This window comes from Anomaloglossus baeobatrachus, chromosome 3 (genome assembly GCF_048569485.1).
Source record: "Anomaloglossus baeobatrachus isolate aAnoBae1 chromosome 3, aAnoBae1.hap1, whole genome shotgun sequence".
NCBI classification, from domain to species: Eukaryota; Metazoa; Chordata; class Amphibia; order Anura; family Aromobatidae; genus Anomaloglossus; species Anomaloglossus baeobatrachus.
Genome location: NC_134355.1, coordinates 246980829 through 246998670, shown reverse-complemented (window position 1 = coordinate 246998670; position 17842 = coordinate 246980829). Strand labels below are relative to the sequence as shown.

Sequence of the window (17842 nt, the reverse complement as noted above, 5' to 3'; positions counted from 1 at the left end):
AAAGAAGTATTGGACACTAACATGAATTTAGACAAATTTGTGAATAATAGAGAAAAAGGCTTTTTGTGCACATAGAAAAAGTCTTAGATCTCTGAATTCAGCTTGTGAAAAATGAGAGCAAAAACAGAAGTGTTGTGTTTATATTTCCAGGTCGTCCTTACATGACAGTACCACCGGAGGTTGCTCCCCTATCCTCTATAGGGACAGGAAACACGCAAGAGGTTAAAAACCCCTCCCATCCCCAACCTACTCAGTGTTTTTCCTGTCCCTACACAGGACAGGGGCATGCAAGAGGACGCGTGGCTTACCGGATCCAGGGAGAGGGGGGCACAGGCCTCTTGTTCCCCGTTCAAGCGGATCCTCCTGCGGATGAAACCGATGCACTGGTCCCTCAGCTGCGCTGGTAAGAGCAGGAGCTCCCAGCTTGGACCGCATCTCCCACCACGGGAGCTATGGGTCCCCTGCTACAGCATGCGGTGAGTTCCGGATACGAACAGCCGCACGGCCAGTCATTCTCCTTCCGGGTCCATGTCACTTCCGGGAGCGGCGGCGTGCGCGGGAGATTTGAACGCTGCAGCGGCAGGGTTGGACCATGGACGCCGAGGAGACGGTATAGTATAAAGAGAGGGGGGATCCGGGTGAACTGTGATTTCTATGCTGTTTTCTGCACCATGGATGTTATTACCCGGCCTGAAGCCCCCCCGGTGTCTCCCCTGGTCCACGTATGACACTACCTGATTACCTTGCCGGCTTGTCAGCTCTATGTGTCCTCTGGCCTTATCCTCCCTTATGTCTATTTTAGGGCAGGGACATCTCACCTGTGCCGACGCAAAAGAGGTCGGCCTGAAGGTGCCCTCTAAGTCACAGCGCTGCCTGGTCTGTCATGTGAAACTAGCAGACTCCTATGTTAAAGACCTATGCCCGGCCTGTATTTCCACCATAGTGACTGAGGAGCAGCCATCCCTTCTGGCACAGATGAGAGGCATGATTTGGGAGGAAGTTCTGGCTTCCATGGCTTCCCTGACCTCCTCTTCCTCCGCCTCCCAAGGGATACGTAAAAAGCCTCGATGGGAGTTGGACTTATCTTCCAACGAGGAGGGCTCTCGCTCGTTTTCATCCTCTGAGGACGGCGGCGACCGCTCTTGGTCTCCCACAATGGACCGGAAGAGATATGTCTTCAATTCCGGGGATTCGGATATGCTACTTAAAATGGTCAGGAGCACTATGCAGGTGGATGAGCCTGAGGAAGTCGCATCGGTGCAGGATAAAATGTTTGCAGGACTTCGGTCTCGCCACTCTAGGGTTTTCCCGGTTAACTCCCAGCTGAAAGAGATGATTCTGGAGGAATGGGAGAACACTGAGCGTGGTCTCTTCATCCCTTGAGACTTTAAATCTCGTCTCCCCTTTGATCCTGAGGATGTAGCCTTTTGGGACACGGTGCCTAGGATAGATGTACCAATCGTCAAGATTGCTAAAAAGACCTCGATTCCTTTTCAGGATTCTTCGGGGCTTAAAGATGCAATGGACCGCAAGGCTGACGCATTGCTGAAAAAGTCCTGGGAAGCATCCGCCTCTACTATTAAGACCAATATTGAGGTCACATTGGTCGCCAGATCAATGGGCTTCTGGCTCAATGATTTGGAGGACCACCTTAGGCAAGGTACTCCTACTGGAAGCATCATCGAGGCATTACCACTGTTAAAGAATGCTACTGCTTTCTTGGCTGATGCGTCGGCCGAATCGGTTAGATTCGCAGCCAAGAACAGCGTCCTCTCTAACACGGCCAGGAGGTCCCTCTGGCTAAGATCTTGGTCAGGTGACCTTGCGTCTAAGCAAAAGTTGTGTTCCATTCCCTTCTCAGGATTGCGGGTTTTTGGGCCAGCATTAGATGAGATACTGGAAAAAGCCTCTGACAGAAAGAAGGGGTTACCTGAAGAAAAACGCAGGTTTTTGCCCCATAATAAGCCCTCCTCTTCCCATCGGCAGTTTTTTCGAGGCAGAAGGGGGTTTACTTCCTGGTCCGATAGGGGCCAAAGACATTCAAAACCCAATCCTGATTACCGACCCAAGTCCAAGCAGTCCTGACGGTTTTCCAGCGGGGGGTCGTTTATCCCCTTGAGGGAGGGATTGTTCGGCAGTCACAGCGACGCCGCCAACCAGGTAAGTGCGTGTGACGCTGCCGTAGCGATAATGTTCGCTGCGGCAGCGATCACACGAAATCGCATGCACGACAGGGCGGGTGCTTTTGCGTATGATATCGCTAGCAATTGCTAGCAATATCGTAGCATGTAAAGCCCGCTTAAGTGCAGGGATCTTTGATTAAAAGATACTCCAGTGATGGAAAAAAAATAAACTCTGGCGTGCTGCTTTAAAAAGGAAAGATACTTATATAATTACTAGAAGGTGGCCCGATTCTACGCATCGGGTATTCTAGAATTTACGTATTGCGTAGTTAATGTATGATTTTTGTTATATATATATATATATATCTATATATATATAGATATATATATATATAGATATATATATATATATATATATATATATATATATATATATATATATCTATATATATATATAGATGTTGTTGTGTGTAGTTACCAAGTGTTTGTGTAGGGGCTGTACATGTTCTGGGTGTTGTCTGGGTGTAGCGGGGGGTGAAAGCGGTGTTGTTTGTGTGTTGCGTTGTGTGTCGTTATTTGTGGAGCGCTGTGTGTCTGTATCGTTGTGTATGTGTGTTGCGCGGTTAGTGTGGGTGTGTGCGTGTGTGTGTTTTGGGGGGAGGTATGTTTTGTGCAATGTGTGTGTTGTGCGGTATGTGCGTATATTTTTGTGTGCCGCGGTGTTTGTGTGTTGGGTGTTGTGTGTCTGCGGCGTTGTCTGTGTGTGTGGGTTTCTGTGTAGGGCGCTGTTTGTGGTTCCCAGTGTGTGTGTGGTGTGTTGTGCAGTGCGTGTGTGGCAGTGTGTGTGTGTGTGTTTTGGGGGGAGGTGTGCACCCCCCATCGTGGTCCACCCCCCATCGTGCTCCATCCCCCATGCTGCGCATCCCCCATCGTGATCCATCCCCCATGCTGCGCACCCCCTATCGTGCTCCATCCCCCATGCTGCGCACTCCCAAACGTGCTCCATCACCCATACTGCGCACTCCCCATCGTGCTCCATCCCCCATGCTGCGCACCCCCCATCGTGCTCCATCCCCCATGCTGCGCACCCCCTATTGTGCTCCATCCCCCATGCTGCACACTCCCCATCGTGCTCCATCCCCCATGCTTCGCACTCCCCATCGTGCTCCACAGTCACACATCAGACAGTAAACACGCACACATCTGATCGCATACACTCACACACACACCCCACTTCTCCCTGTGCCCACCGGTGGGCGGTCCCAGCAGCTGTGTTGCACGCCGTGCTCCTCTGCTGACACTCACAGATCCGATCGCATACACTCATACACACACACACACACACACACATCCGATCGCATACACTCACACACACTCACACACATCCGATCACATACACTCACACACACACACTCACACACATCCGATCGCATACACACACACACTGACGATATCGCACATACGCACTGACACACTCACAACATCTGGAGATACCACATGCTTCCGGCCATGTGATCCTCCGGCAGGTCCTGGAAGATCACTGCACAGTATCGCCGCCGAGAAGCAAGCGATATCACGGGATGTTGTGAGTATGTGGATGCGATCTGATGTGTGTGTGAGGTGTGTGTGAGAGTGAGTGTGATCTGATGTGTGTGTGTGTCTGTTCTTATGTGTGTGTGAGGTGTGTGTGTTCCGCCGCTGCAGGACGTGGATGCGATCTGATGTGTGTGTGAGGTGTGTGTGATCCGCCGCTGCAGGACGTGGATGCGATCTGATGTGAGTGTGAAAGTGTGAGTGTGAGTGTGCGTGTGAGTGTGCGTGTGAGTCTGAGTGAGTGTGAATGTGAGTGTGCGTGTGAGTCTGAGTGAGTGTGAATGTGAGTGTGCGTGTGAGTGTGCGTGTGAGTGTGTGTGTGAGTCTGAGTGTGCGTGTGAGTCTGAGTGTGAGTCTGAGTGTGAGTGTGCATGTGACTCTGAGTGTGCGTGTGAGTCTGAGTGTGCGTGTGAGTCTGAGTGTGAGTGTGCATGTGAGTCTGAGTGTGAGTCTGAGTGTGAGTCTGAGTGTGAGTGTGTGTGTGAGTGTGCGTGTGAGTGTGCGTGTGAGTCTGAGTGTGAGTGTGAGTGTGCGTGTGAGTCTGAGTGTGCGTGTGAGTGTGCGTGTGAGTCTGAGTGTGCGTGTGAGTGTGCGTGTGAGTCTGAGTGTGCGTGTGAGTGTGTGTGTGAGTGTGCGTGTGAATGTGCGTGTGAGTCTGAGTGTGAGTCTGAGTGTGCGTGTGAGTCTGAGTGTGAGTGTGTGTGTGAGTCTGAGTGTGCGTGTGAGTCTGAGTGTGAGTCTGAATGTGAGTCTGAGTGTGAGTGTGAGTCTGAGTGTGAGTCTGAATGTGAGTCTGAGTGTGCGTGTGAGTCTGAGTGTGCGTGTGAGTGTGCGTGTGAGTGTGCGTGTGAGTCTGAGTGTGCGTGTGAAGGTGAGTCTGAGTGTGCGTGTGAGTGTGCATGTGAGTCTGAGTGTGCGTGTGAGTGTGCGTGTGAGTGTGCGTGTGAGTGTGCGTGTGAGTGTGAGTCTGAGTCTGAGTGTGCATGTGAGTCTGAGTGTGAGTGTGCGTGTGAGTGTGCGTGTGAGTCTGAGTGTGAGTCTGAGTGTGAGTCTGCATGTGGGTGTGAGTGTGCGTGTGAGTCTGAGTGTGCGTGTGAGTGTGCGTGTGAGTCTGAGTGTGCGTGTGAATGTGCATGTGAGTCTGAGTGTGCATGTGAGTGTGCGTGTGGGTGTGTGTGTGAGTGTGCGTGTGAGTGTGCATGTGAGTCTGAGTGTGAGTCTAAGTGTGAGTCTGAGTGTGCGTGTGAGTCTGAGTCTGAGTGTGCGTGTGAGTCTGAGTGTGAGTGTGCGTGTGAGTCTGAGTGTGCGTGTGAGTGTGTGTGTGAGTCTGAGTGTGCGTGTGAGTCTGAGTGTGAGTCTGAGTTTGAGTCTGAGTGTGCGTGTGAGTGTGCGTGTGAGTGTGCGTGTGCGTGTGAGTGTGCGTGTGAGTGTGCGTGTGAATGTGCGTGTGAGTGTGAGTGTGCGTCTGAGTGTGCGTGTGAGTGTGCGTGTGAGTGTGCGTGTGAGTGTGCGTGTGAGTCTGAGTGTGAGTCTGAGTGTGAGTGAGTGTGAGTCTGTGTGTGAGTGTGCGTGTGAGTCTGAGTGTGCGTGTGAGTGTGCGTGTGAGTCTGAGTGTGAGTCTGAGTGTGAGTCTGACTGAGTCTGAGTGTGAGTGTGTGTGAGTCTGAGTGTGAGTGTGCGTGTGAGTGTGCGTGTGAGTGTGCGTGTGAGTCTGAATGTGAGTCTGAGTGTGAGTCTGACTGAGTCTGAGTGTGAGTGTGTGTGAGTCTGAGTGTGAGTGTGTGTGTGTGTGCATGTGAGTCTGAGTGTGAGTCTGAGTGTGAGTCTGAGTGTGAGTCTGACTGAGTCTGAGTGTGAGTGTGTGTGAGTCTGAGTGTGAGTGTGCGTGTGAGTGTGCGTGTGAGTGTGCGTGTGAGTCTGAGTGTGAGTCTGCGTGTGAGTCTGAGTGTGAGTTTGCTTGTCAGTCTGAGTGTGAGTGTGCGTGTGAGTCTGAGTGTGAGTGTGCGTGTGAGTCTGAGTGTGAGTGTGCGTGTGAGTCTGAGTGTGAGTCTGAGTGTGAGTCTGACTGAGTCTGAGTGTGAGTGTGCGTGTGAGTCTGAGTGTGAGTGTGCATGTGAGTGTGCATGTGAGTGTGCATGTGCGTGTGAGTCTGCGTGTGAGTCTGCGTGTGAGTCTGCGTGTGAGTGTGCGTGTGAGTCTGCGTGTGAGTCTGCGTGTGAGTGTGCGTGTGAGTCTGAGTGTGAGTCTGAGTGTGAGTGTGAGTCTGAGTGTGAGTCTGAGTGTGCGTGTGAGTGTGCGTGTGAATGTGCGTGTGAGTCTGAGTGTGAGTCTGAGTGTGCGTGTGAGTCTGAGTGTGAGTGTGTGTGTGAGTCTGAGTATGCGTGTGAGTCTGAGTGTGAGTCTGAGTGTGAGTCTGAGTGTGAGTCTGAGTGTGAGTGTGCGTGTGAGTGTGCGTGTGAGTGTGCGTGTGAGTCTGAGTGTGCGTGTGAGTGTGAGTCTGAGTGTGCGTGTGAGTGTGCATGTGAGTCTGAGTGTGAGTGTGCGTGTGAGTGTGCGTGTGAGTCTGAGTGTGAGTCTGAGTGTGAGTCTGAATGTGAGTCTGAGTGTGAGTGTGCGTGTGAGTGTGCGTGTGAGTCTGAGTCTGAGTGTGCGTGTGAGTGTGCATGTGAGTCTGAGTGTGAGTGTGCGTGTGAGTGTGAGTGTGCGTGTGAGTCTGAGTGTGAGTCTGAGTCTGCGTGTGAGTGTGCGTGTGAGTGTGCGTGTGAGTCTGAGTGTGAGTCTGAGTGTGAGTCTGTGTGTGAGTGTGCGTGTGAGTGTGCGTGTGAGTCTGAGTCTGAGTGTGCGTGTGAGTGTGCGTGTGAGTCTGAGTGTGAGTCTGAGTGTGAGTCTGACTGAGTCTGAGTGTGAGTGTGTGTGAATCTGAGTGTGAGTGTGCGTGTGCGTGTCAGTGTGCGTGTGAGTCTGAGTGTGCGTCTGAGTGTGCGTGTGAGTGTGCGTGTGAGTGTGCGTGTGAGTGTGCGTGTGAGTGTGCGTGTGAGTCTGAGTGTGAGTCTGAGTGTGAGTGAGTGTGAGTCTGTGTGTGAGTGTGCGTGTGAGTGTGCATGTGAGTCTGAGTCTGAGTGTGCGTGTGAGTGTGCGTGTGAGTCTGAGTGTGAGTCTGACTGAGTCTGAGTGTGTGTGAGTCTGAGTGTGAGTGTGCGTGTGAGTGTGCGTGTGAGTCTGAGTGTGAGTCTGAGTGTGAGTCTGACTGAATCTGAGTGTGAGTGTGTGTGTGCATGTGAGTCTGAGTGTGAGTCTGAGTGTGAGTCTGAGTGTGAGTCTGACTGAGTCTGAGTGTGAGTGTGTGTGAGTCTGAGTGTGAGTCTGAGTGTGAGTCTGAGTGTGAGTTTGCTTGTGAGTCTGAGTGTGAGTGTGCGTGTGAGTCTGAGTGTGAGTGTGCGTGTGAGTCTGAGTGTGAGTGTGCGTGTGAGTCTGAGTGTGCATGTGAGTGTGCGTGTGGGTGTGTGTGTGAGTGTGCGTGTGAGTGTGCATGTGAGTCTGAGTGTGAGTCTAAGTGTGAGTCTGAGTGTGCGTGTGAGTCTGAGTCTGAGTGTGCAAGTGAGTCTGAGTGTGCGTGTGAGTCTGAGTGTGAGTGTGTGTGTGAGTCTGAGTGTGCGTGTGAGTCTGAATGTGAGTCTGAGTGTGAGTGTGAGTCTGAGTGTGAGTCTGAATGTGAGTCTGAGTGTGCGTGTGCGTGTGAGTGTGCGTGTGAGTGTGCGTGTGAGTGTGCGTGTGAGTCTGAGTCTGAATGTGAGTCTGAGTGTGCGTGTGAGTCTGAGTGTGCGTGTGAGTGTGCGTGTGAGTGTGCGTGTGAGTCTGAGTGTGCGTGTGAAGGTGAGTCTGAGTGTGCGTGTGAGTGTGCATGTGAGTCTGAGTGTGCGTGTGAGTGTGCGTGTGAGTGTGCGTGTGAGTGTGCGTGTGAGTGTGCGTGTGAGTGTGAGTCTGAGTCTGAGTGTGCATGTGAGTCTGAGTGTGAGTGTGCGTGTGAGTGTGCGTGTGAGTCTGAGTGTGAGTCTGAGTGTGAGTCTGCATGTGGGTGTGAGTGTGCGTGTGAGTCTGAGTGTGCGTGTGAGTGTGCGTGTGAGTCTGAGTGTGCGTGTGAATGTGCATGTGAGTCTGAGTGTGCATGTGAGTGTGCGTGTGGGTGTGTGTGTGAGTGTGCGTGTGAGTGTGCATGTGAGTCTGAGTGTGAGTCTAAGTGTGAGTCTGAGTGTGCGTGTGAGTCTGAGTCTGAGTGTGCGTGTGAGTCTGAGTGTGAGTCTGAGTGTGAGTCTGAGTGTGCGTGTGAGTGTGTGTGTGAGTCTGAGTGTGCGTGTGAGTCTGAGTGTGAGTCTGAGTGTGAGTCTGAGTTTGAGTCTGAGTGTGCGTGTGAGTGTGCGTGTGAGTGTGCGTGTGCGTGTGAGTGTGCGTGTGAGTGTGCGTGTGAGTGTGCGTCTGAGTGTGCGTGTGAGTGTGCGTGTGAGTGTGCGTGTGAGTGTGCGTGTGAGTCTGAGTGTGAGTCTGAGTGTGAGTGAGTGTGAGTCTGTGTGTGAGTGTGCGTGTGAGTCTGAGTGTGCGTGTGAGTGTGCGTGTGAGTCTGAGTGTGAGTCTGAGTGTGAGTCTGACTGAGTCTGAGTGTGAGTGTGTGTGAGTGTGCGTGTGAGTGTGCGTGTGAGTGTGCGTGTGAGTCTGAATGTGAGTCTGAGTGTGAGTCTGACTGAGTCTGAGTGTGAGTGTGTGTGAGTCTGAGTGTGAGTGTGTGTGTGTGTGTGCATGTGAGTCTGAGTGTGAGTCTGAGTGTGAGTCTGAGTGTGAGTCTGACTGAGTCTGAGTGTGAGTGTGTGTGAGTCTGAGTGTGAGTGTGCGTGTGAGTGTGCGTGTGAGTGTGCGTGTGAGTCTGAGTGTGAGTCTGCGTGTGAGTCTGAGTGTGAGTTTGCTTGTCAGTCTGAGTGTGAGTGTGCGTGTGAGTCTGAGTGTGAGTGTGCGTGTGAGTCTGAGTGTGAGTGTGCGTGTGAGTCTGAGTGTGAGTCTGAGTGTGAGTCTGACTGAGTCTGAGTGTGAGTGTGCGTGTGAGTCTGAGTGTGAGTGTGCATGTGAGTGTGCATGTGAGTGTGCATGTGCGTGTGAGTCTGCGTGTGAGTCTGCGTGTGAGTCTGCGTGTGAGTGTGCGTGTGAGTCTGAGTGTGAGTCTGAGTGTGAGTGTGAGTCTGAGTGTGAGTCTGAGTGTGCGTGTGAGTGTGCGTGTGAATGTGCGTGTGAGTCTGAGTGTGAGTCTGAGTGTGCGTGTGAGTCTGAGTGTGTGTGTGAGTCTGAGTATGCGTGTGAGTCTGAGTGTGAGTCTGAATGTGAGTCTGAGTGTGCGTGTGAGTCTGAGTGTGAGTGTGCGTGTGAGTGTGCGTGTGAGTGTGCGTGTGAGTCTGAGTGTGCGTGTGAGTGTGAGTCTGAGTGTGCGTGTGAGTGTGCATGTGAGTCTGAGTGTGAGTGTGCGTGTGAGTGTGCGTGTGAGTCTGAGTGTGAGTCTGAGTGTGAGTCTGAATGTGAGTCTGAGTGTGAGTGTGCGTGTGAGTGTGCGTGTGAGTCTGAGTCTGAGTGTGCGTGTGAGTGTGCATGTGAGTCTGAGTGTGAGTGTGCGTGTGAGTGTGAGTGTGCGTGTGAGTCTGAGTGTGAGTCTGAGTCTGCGTGTGAGTGTGCGTGTGAGTGTGCGTGTGAGTCTGAGTGTGAGTCTGAGTGTGAGTCTGTGTGTGAGTGTGCGTGTGAGTGTGCGTGTGAGTCTGAGTCTGAGTGTGCGTGTGAGTGTGCGTGTGAGTCTGAGTGTGAGTCTGAGTGTGAGTCTGACTGAGTCTGAGTGTGAGTGTGTGTGAATCTGAGTGTGAGTGTGCGTGTGAGTGTGCGTGTCAGTGTGCGTGTGAGTCTGAGTGTGCGTCTGAGTGTGCGTGTGAGTGTGCGTGTGAGTGTGCGTGTGAGTGTGAGTGTGCGTGTGAGTGTGCGTGTGAGTCTGAGTGTGAGTCTGAGTGTGAGTGAGTGTGAGTCTGTGTGTGAGTGTGCGTGTGAGTGTGCGTGTGAGTCTGAGTCTGAGTGTGCGTGTGAGTGTGCGTGTGAGTCTGAGTGTGAGTCTGACTGAGTCTGAGTGTGAGTGTGTGTGAGTCTGAGTGTGAGTGTGCGTGTGAGTGTGCGTGTGAGTGTGCGTGTGAGTCTGAGTGTGAGTCTGAGTGTGAGTCTGACTGAATCTGAGTGTGTGTGTGAGTGTGCATGTGAGTCTGAGTGTGAGTCTGAGTGTGAGTCTGAGTGTGAGTCTGAGTGTGAGTGTGTGTGAGTCTGAGTGTGAGTCTGAGTGTGAGTCTGAGTGTGAGTTTGCTTGTGAGTCTGAGTGTGAGTGTGCGTGTGAGTCTGAGTGTGAGTGTGCGTGTGAGTCTGAGTGTGAGTGTGCGTGTGAGTCTGAGTGTGAGTGTGTGTGTGAGTCTGAGTGTGAGTCTGAGTGTGAGTCTTACTGAGTCTGAGTGTGAGTGTGCGTGTGAGTCTGAGTGTGAGTGTGCATGTGAGTGTGCATGTGAGTGTGCATGTGAGTGTGCATGTGCGTGTGAGTCTGCGTGTGAGTCTGCGTGTGAGTCTGCGTGTGAGTGTGCGTGTGAGTCTGAGTGTGAGTCTGAGTGTGAGTGTGAGTCTGAGTGTGAGTCTGAGTGTGCGTGTGCGTCTGAGTGTGAGTCTGAGTCTGAGTGTGAGTCTGAGTGTGAGTCTGAGTGTGCGTGTGCGTCTGAGTCTGAGTGTGAGTCTGAGTCTGAGTGTGACTCTGAGTGTGAGTCTGAGTGTGAGTCTCAGTGTGCATCTGAGTGTGAGTCTGAGTGTGAGTGTGAGTCTGAGTGTGAGTCTGAGTGTGAGTGTGAGTCTGAGTGTGAGTCTGAGTCTGAGTGTGTGAGTCTGAGTGTGTGAGTCTGAGTGTGTGAGTCTGAGTGTGAGTCTGAGTGTGTGAGTGTGTGTGAGTCTGAGTGTGTGTGAAATTGTGTGAGTCTGAGTGTGTGTGAAAGTGTGTGAGTCTGAGTGTGTGTGAAAGTGTGTGAGTCTGAGTGTGTGTGAAAGTGTGTGAGTCTGAGTGTGTGTGAAAGTGTGTGAGTCTGAGTGTGTGTGAAAGTGTGTGAGTCTGAGTGTGAGTGAAAGTGTGTGAGTCTGAGTGTGAGTGAAAGTGTGTGAGTCTGAGTGTGTGTGAAAGTGTGTGAGTCTGAGTGTGTGTGAAAGTGTGTGAGTCTGAGTGTGAGTGAAAGTGTGTGAGTCTGAGTGTGAGTGAAAGTGTGTGAGTCTGCGTGTCTGTTCTTATGTGTGTGCGTGTGTGTGTGTTCCGCCGCTGCAGGACCTTGATGCGCTCACCTCGGGGCGAGAAGCCATTCCGTGTGGGGGGCGGAGCCTGGGCGAGTGGCCAATCCGTGCGAGGGGCGGACCCGAGGCGAGGCGAGCGGCCAATCCGTGCGGGGGGGCGAGGCCATGGCGAGCCCAGTGGCCAATCAGCTTTGTGTCACCGTAAGGACACAATTTTGGAGCAAGACAGACAGACAGACAGACAGACAGACAGAATAAGGTAATTATATATATACTAGAAGGTGGCCCGATTCTAACGCATCGGGTATTCTAGAATATATTGTGTAGTTAATGTATGATTTTTGTTATATATAGATGATGTTGTGTGTAGTTGCCAGTGTTTGTGTAGGGGCTGTAAATGTTCTGGGTGTTGTCTGGGTGGGGGTGTGTGAGAGCGGTGTTGTTTGTGTGGAGCGCTGTGTGTGTGTTGCGTTGTTTGTGGAGCGCTGTGTGTCTGCAGTGTTGTCTGTGTGTGTGCTGTGTGTGTTGCGCGGTTTGTGTGGGTGTGGGGTGCGTGTGTGTGTTTTGGGGGAGGTATGTTTTGTGCAATGTGTGTGTGTTGCGCGGTATGTGCATATATTTGTGTATGCTGCGGTGTTTGTGTGTTGGGTGTTGTGTGTGTGCGGCGTTGTCTGTGTGTGTGGGTGTCTGTTTAGGGCAGTGTTTGTGGTTCCCAGTGTGTGTGTGGTGTGTTGTGCGGTGCGCGTGTAGCAGTGTGTGTGTGTTTTGGGGGAGGTGTGCACCCCATCGTGCTCTATCCCCCATGCTGCGCACCCCCCATCGTGCTCCATCCCCCATGCTGCGCATCCCCATCGTGCTCCATCCCCCATGCTGCGCACACCCCATCGTGCTCCATCCCCCATGCTGCGCATCCACATCGTGCTCCATCCCCCATGCTGCGCATCCCCATCGTGCTCCATCCCCAATGCTGCGTACCCCCCATCGTGCTCTATCCCCCATGCTGCGCACCCCCCATCGTGCTCCATCCCCCATACTGCGCACTCCCCATCATGCTCCATCCCCCATGCTGCACACTCCCCATCGTGCTCCATCCCCCATGCTGCGCACCCCCATCGTGCTCCATCCCCCATGCTGCGCACCCCCCATTATGCTCCATCCCCCATGCTGCGCACCCCCATAGTGCTCCATCCCCCATGCTGCGCACTCCCCATCGTGCTCCATCCCCCATGCTGCGCACCCCCCATCGTGCTCCATCCCCCATGCTGCGCACTCCCCATCGTGCTCCATCCCCCATGCTGCGCACTCCCCATCGTGCTCCATCCCCCATGCTGCGCACTCTCCTTCTCGCTCCATCCCCCATGCTGCGCACCCCCCATCGTGCTCCACCCCCCATGCTGCGCACCCCCCATCATGCTCCACAGTCACACATCTGACAGTATACACGCACACATCTGATCGCATATACTCACACCCCACTTCTGCCTGTGCCCTCCGGTGGGCGGTCCCAGCAGCTGTGCTGCACGCCGTGCTCCTCTGCCTTCTGCCGACACGCACACATCCGATCGCATACACGCACACATCCGATCGCATACACTCACACATCCGATCGCATACACGCACACACACATTGACGATATTGCACATACGCGCTCACACACTCACAACATCCGGAGATACCACATGCTTCCGGCCATGTGATCCTCCGGCAGGTCCTGGAAGGTCACTGCACGCACAGTATCGCCGCCGAGAAGCAAGCGATATCACTGGATGTTGTGAGTGTGTGGATGTGATCTGATATGTGTGTGAGATGTGTGTGAGAGTGAGTGTGATCTGATGTGTGTGTGTGTGTGTCTGTTCTTATGTGTGTGCGTGTGTGTGTGTTCCGCCGCTGCAGGACCTTGATGCGCTCACCTGCTCCTGGTCTGCTTCTGGTGAGTATGATCGGGAGTCTTCTTTCTTCTGTCTTCTCTCTTCTGCACATGTGTACCGGGAGCCAGTGTACGCTGGTAACCATGCTACACAATATTACCCGATGTGTACCATGGTAACCAGCGTACCCCGCACGCACGGGAGCCCACACCAGCGTACGCCGGCAACCCCAGCAATGCGAGGGTATGTGTCGGCTGGGTTGCTGGCGTACGCTGGTGTGGGCTCCCGGGGGTACAGCACTCACCTGGGAGTCGGGGCTCCGTGCGGTTCGGGGAATGCATGCGGGGGGCGGGGCGAGGGCGGGCATGCAATGCGTGAGGGGGGCGGGGCGTGGCCGAGTTGCCAATGCGTGCAGGGGGCCGGGGCGAGAGGCCAATCCGTGTGGGGGCGGAGCCTGGGCGAGCGGCCAATCCGTGCGGGGGGCGGAGCCGAGGCAAGGCGAGTGGCCAATCAGAAGCTTGTTGCGGTAGCGACAGAATTTTGGAGCAAGACAGACAGACAGACAGACAGACAGACAGAATAAGGCAATTATATATATAGATGTAAAAGTGATTGTGTATACCCATATGGAGAAAAATATAATCATATTTTATACAGCATAAATACTGGGTCATTAAAAAAGGATGGTGCAAAATGATGGCCTATTCATAGCCATGAGAACATAACACAAATATATTAACTAGAAAAATAAATCAGGTGACAGCGCAGTGGCTCAGTGGTGAACACTGTAACCTTCCAACAGTAGCATCCTTGGCTCTTGTGTGGGCTTAGTCCCACAAAAAAAGCACATAGGTAATTTAGCTTGTGAGCCTCAATGGGGACAGAGATGATAATGTCTGTAAAGTGCTATGGAAAATCATGGCTCTATATAAGCAAGCATAAAAAAAACTGTCCAAATTTTATCTATGCAAATGTTAAAAGGGATTTTTATAGGTGACACAGCAGATGTCTAGACAGTAGTCCAATTCTTTCCAGACCCGTGCCAGCATAGTCTTGGATATGGACACCATGGTTTTAGTGATGCGTTGTCTCGGGTCGTTCCGATTCTGTTTCACTTCTGAGTGACATAATCGCGATGGCGACTAGCTGGCTCACTGTATACTTTATTCCTGAGCCGGAAATCTCTTTTACAATGTAAGGCCTCTTTCACACGTCCGTGAAAATCACGCACGTTTTTCACGGATGTGTCAAAGGTGCGTTTTGCCCTCCGTGAGCCGTGTTTATGGCACACGTGTGTTCTCCGTGTGTTATCCGTGATAACACACGGAGAATGGGAACTTTCTGCTCACCTGATCCTGGCGTTGCTGTCCGTGGTGCTGATCTTCGGTCTCCAATCCTGCCGACTCCCCGCTGCTCCTGCTTCCAGCCGCAGTGAAGTGAATATGCAATGAGCATAATGAGCGGCGGTCAGAAGCAAGTGACAGCAGCGGCAGAGACAGCAGGGCTGGAGAAGGTGAGTAAAGATTTGTTATTTTTTTCTCAGACACGTGTGTTTTCTCCGGTGCGTGTCACACGGAACACCTCCGTGTGGCACGTATGCGGGCCGTGTGACACCCGTGATGCTGGAGAAAAATGGACATGTCTACATGTGGAGCACACGGATACACGTATGTGTGACGCCCTGGACTAGCCAGGTAGTCACGGGTAGGCCCTTACACAAACACCTTCCCCTAAAAAGGTAACAGCAGCCAACCTTAAAACCCTGAGTCACTCCTCTCAGGACTTGACGTTCACATCCGGGGGGGGGGGGCGAGCCAGGCGGTTGGCCACGCCCACCGAGGAGTTCGGAGAGCCTGAGGCGAGAAAAACAGAGAGATCTGTGACAGGAGTGGAGGAGAGTTTTAGCACAGCGTAGACGTCTGTCAGGGATCTGGGTCGGAGCCCGGATACCCTGTGGCCAGGAGGCAGACAGTGGTGGCCGCCTGCAGGAGCTGGGATTACAGCCGGTGGAACCGTAAGGGACAGGGACTGGGTAGTGGCCCGCCGGTACCGAACCGGGGAACCAATTGGAAACCGGAGCACCAGGAGGGGTACTCAGACCCAGTACAAGGCCCAGAAGCCACTGGACCGAGTTGAATTCACTGATTGGGGTCTGGACTTTAGGTCCTTTCCCACCCAAGACCCGACTGAAGACAACAGCCCAACCAGAGGGATAGAAAGCCACCGCCCAGGCATCGAGATTCCACGGGCCAGCGTCTGCGGGCAAACGGGCTTTGATGGCACACACAAAGCCGGAGAGCGGACTACCGTTGCTCAGGCATAGGAGTCTCCATTCTTCTAAAAGTGAGGTGCAGGAGAAAGGCGGAAACCACCAACCTGAAAAAGGGGAGAAGCGCAGCCGGCTGCGGGCACCGTCCACCATCTTGTTTGGTTTACCAGAGACTCCAGTGTATCTGTAATAGTGAGTACAACAGTGCCCTCGGGCCGTGCACCGCACTACACCGCACCGACACGCTAGCACGCAACTCCCCCGCCTCAGCACCCTCGGGCCCCCGGGACCATGACCCCCTACCCACGGAGGGGTCAACACCAAGCTGCACAACACCGTCCCCGGGAGCCTAATCAACGGCAGCGGTGGTGTCCATCCATTCACCACAATTCGTGCGTGGCGTCACAAACTTAATTCCCCCAAAAACAGCCTCGGCCGTGGACCTCCCCACCGAACACCGCCCCTCACGTAGCTCCAGCATCCCTTCAGAGTGACGTGACACCCGGGTCCAGGAAGAGCTCGAGCCACCCACCGACGAGCCCAGATCCGAGCGGCTCGGCAGGTAGCCGAGCGCGGGGCGATACATATGTTCCACACGTACACACGGTCCATGGCAGAACACGCATGTGAGTGCAGACCCATTGATTTTAATGGAACAAAGTGTGCCCGTGTCTCCGGTATGTGAGGAAACGGACCAAACACGTACCGGAGACACGGATGTGTGAAAGAGGCCTTAGTGTTGTTCTGACGCTCCATTGACTTCCATTGTAACAGTCACTTCCGGGTGACGCAGATCTCAGTGTAACCCGGAGAATCTGGAGAGGGGTGATATCACAGAAAATAACTGTGCTGGACATTGGCGAGAGCAGCGGCAGGTGCGTATATTAATACACTGAAATTACATTAAATGCACATATACACAGGTGTAATGAAAAAAATATACATGGAAGAAGTTCTTAGGAGCAAATCTCTAATTAATAGTTTTCTCTATATATTGCTCCTGGTTTTGCCTCTACATGGTCGAGCACAAGGGGGGACTGACTGTAGGGGCAGCTTGGGAGCGCTGACATAGCGGGTGTGATACAGAGGTGTTACATCTCCAGTACTATCCTTTCATTACACATCATGCTTACTCAGTTCACTATCAAGCGTGCTTCACAGAGCCAACCTAGCACTTGGCAGTGCAGTCTGTATTATTTACCACATCTCTAGCTCCTACACACAAAACAGTCAGCTTTATATATTCACATAGTACCCCGCCATGTGCTGCATGGCACAATAGAAGCATTGTAAATATAGCAACGGCTGCACGTCCCTACAGAATACCACAGGCACATAAGAGCAACAGTCTCCTCCATATTGTCCCTCCCTATTACATGTCATTCTAGGGCTAGATACCCATGACATTTTCCCTGGTAACCATGGAGATGATGGGGAAAGGATGATGCTGCTCAGCACAAAGACTGGCTCGATTGCAGGAGAGCATTATAAACACATCAACATGCTGGAGAAATAAATCCAGATGCCTGCAACCTCCTCAGACCTCGCCTTACACACACAAGGGCCCCCCTGACTGAGCTCCAGGTCTAGCAGGTTACCAGAAACTTCCCCACTATTCACACAAAGTATCTGGAGAAGAAGCTGAGGAAGGGCGTGCGCAGAAGTGATGCCCCTGGTCTTCAGAATGTCACCCCTGGAGAGGACCCCTGTCCTCCTCACAGCATGCAATGTGTAACAGGGTGATGTCTCCCAGCTCAGTCAGCAGCCCTTCATCAACTGCACAGTCAACAGATGGAAATATCAGCTTTCAGTGAGAAATCCAGATGACAGCTAAAGAATGGAGCACATACCTCATATATTCCAGAGCTGGACATAAGCACTGAGGGCAGAGTAAGGGGCAGAGAAGACCCCAATTACTAGAACTACTCTCCAATGATCTCTTGTATATGAGCCAAGGCAGAGAAGAAAGCCGGAGCCCGCCCACGGGGTGGTATTAACAAAAAAAGCAAGAATGGTCCTCGTCTGATGTCTCCCCACCTCATGTCACTCCCTTTTAAAGCTACAATTGCTGACTACGTATCTCATGAATGTCCCCGATCACACCTGTTTTATTAGAGGGCGCATTCGTTATCCTGTGATCCTGAACTAATTAGTGTTGTTACTGTGATTATTCACCTTTTACTCATCCCAATGCACAATGCTTCTGTTTCCACTTTTTCTTATGATACTTGGTTTTAATGCAAAATCACAGACATTTCTGTGGCGCCCTGGACAAGCCAGGGGCCACAGAGCACAACATCCACACACCCCACACTCCCAGCAGGCACACCGAAGTCAGACACAAAACCCTTGTTGCCTTCCTCCAGGGGCTGATGATCACACCAGGGGGTGGGCCAGGCGGTTGGTCCCGCCCACCGAGGAGTTCACAGTCCTGGAGGCGGGAAAAACAGGCAGATTAGTTGTGGAGGTTGAAGTAGAAGGAGGAAAGTGGTAAAAGAGCAGCCTGAAGTTGGTCCGGGGGTGTGTCCCGGACAGATCAGCAAGGTTGGCAGACGGTGGTGACCGTCTGCAGGAGTGGCCGATTGGAGTCTACCGTAAGGACCGTGGACGGGCGGTGGCCCGGCGGTACCGGACCGGTACACAAAGAGAAGCCAGCACCATC

At 52.8% G+C, this 17842-nt stretch overlaps 1 protein-coding gene across 1 annotated transcript in view; it reads right to left on the bottom strand.

Annotated features, from left to right (window-relative positions):
• The window catches only part of AGPAT4 (1-acylglycerol-3-phosphate O-acyltransferase 4), a 342565-nt gene extending 325418 nt beyond the window's left edge, over positions 1-17147 (bottom strand). The window contains exon 1 of the mRNA XM_075338227.1: positions 17031-17147. The gene's annotated coding sequence lies outside the window, so the exon portion shown is untranslated. The remainder of the gene's footprint in view (positions 1-17030) is intronic.
• Positions 17148-17842: the final 695 nt, after the last annotated feature.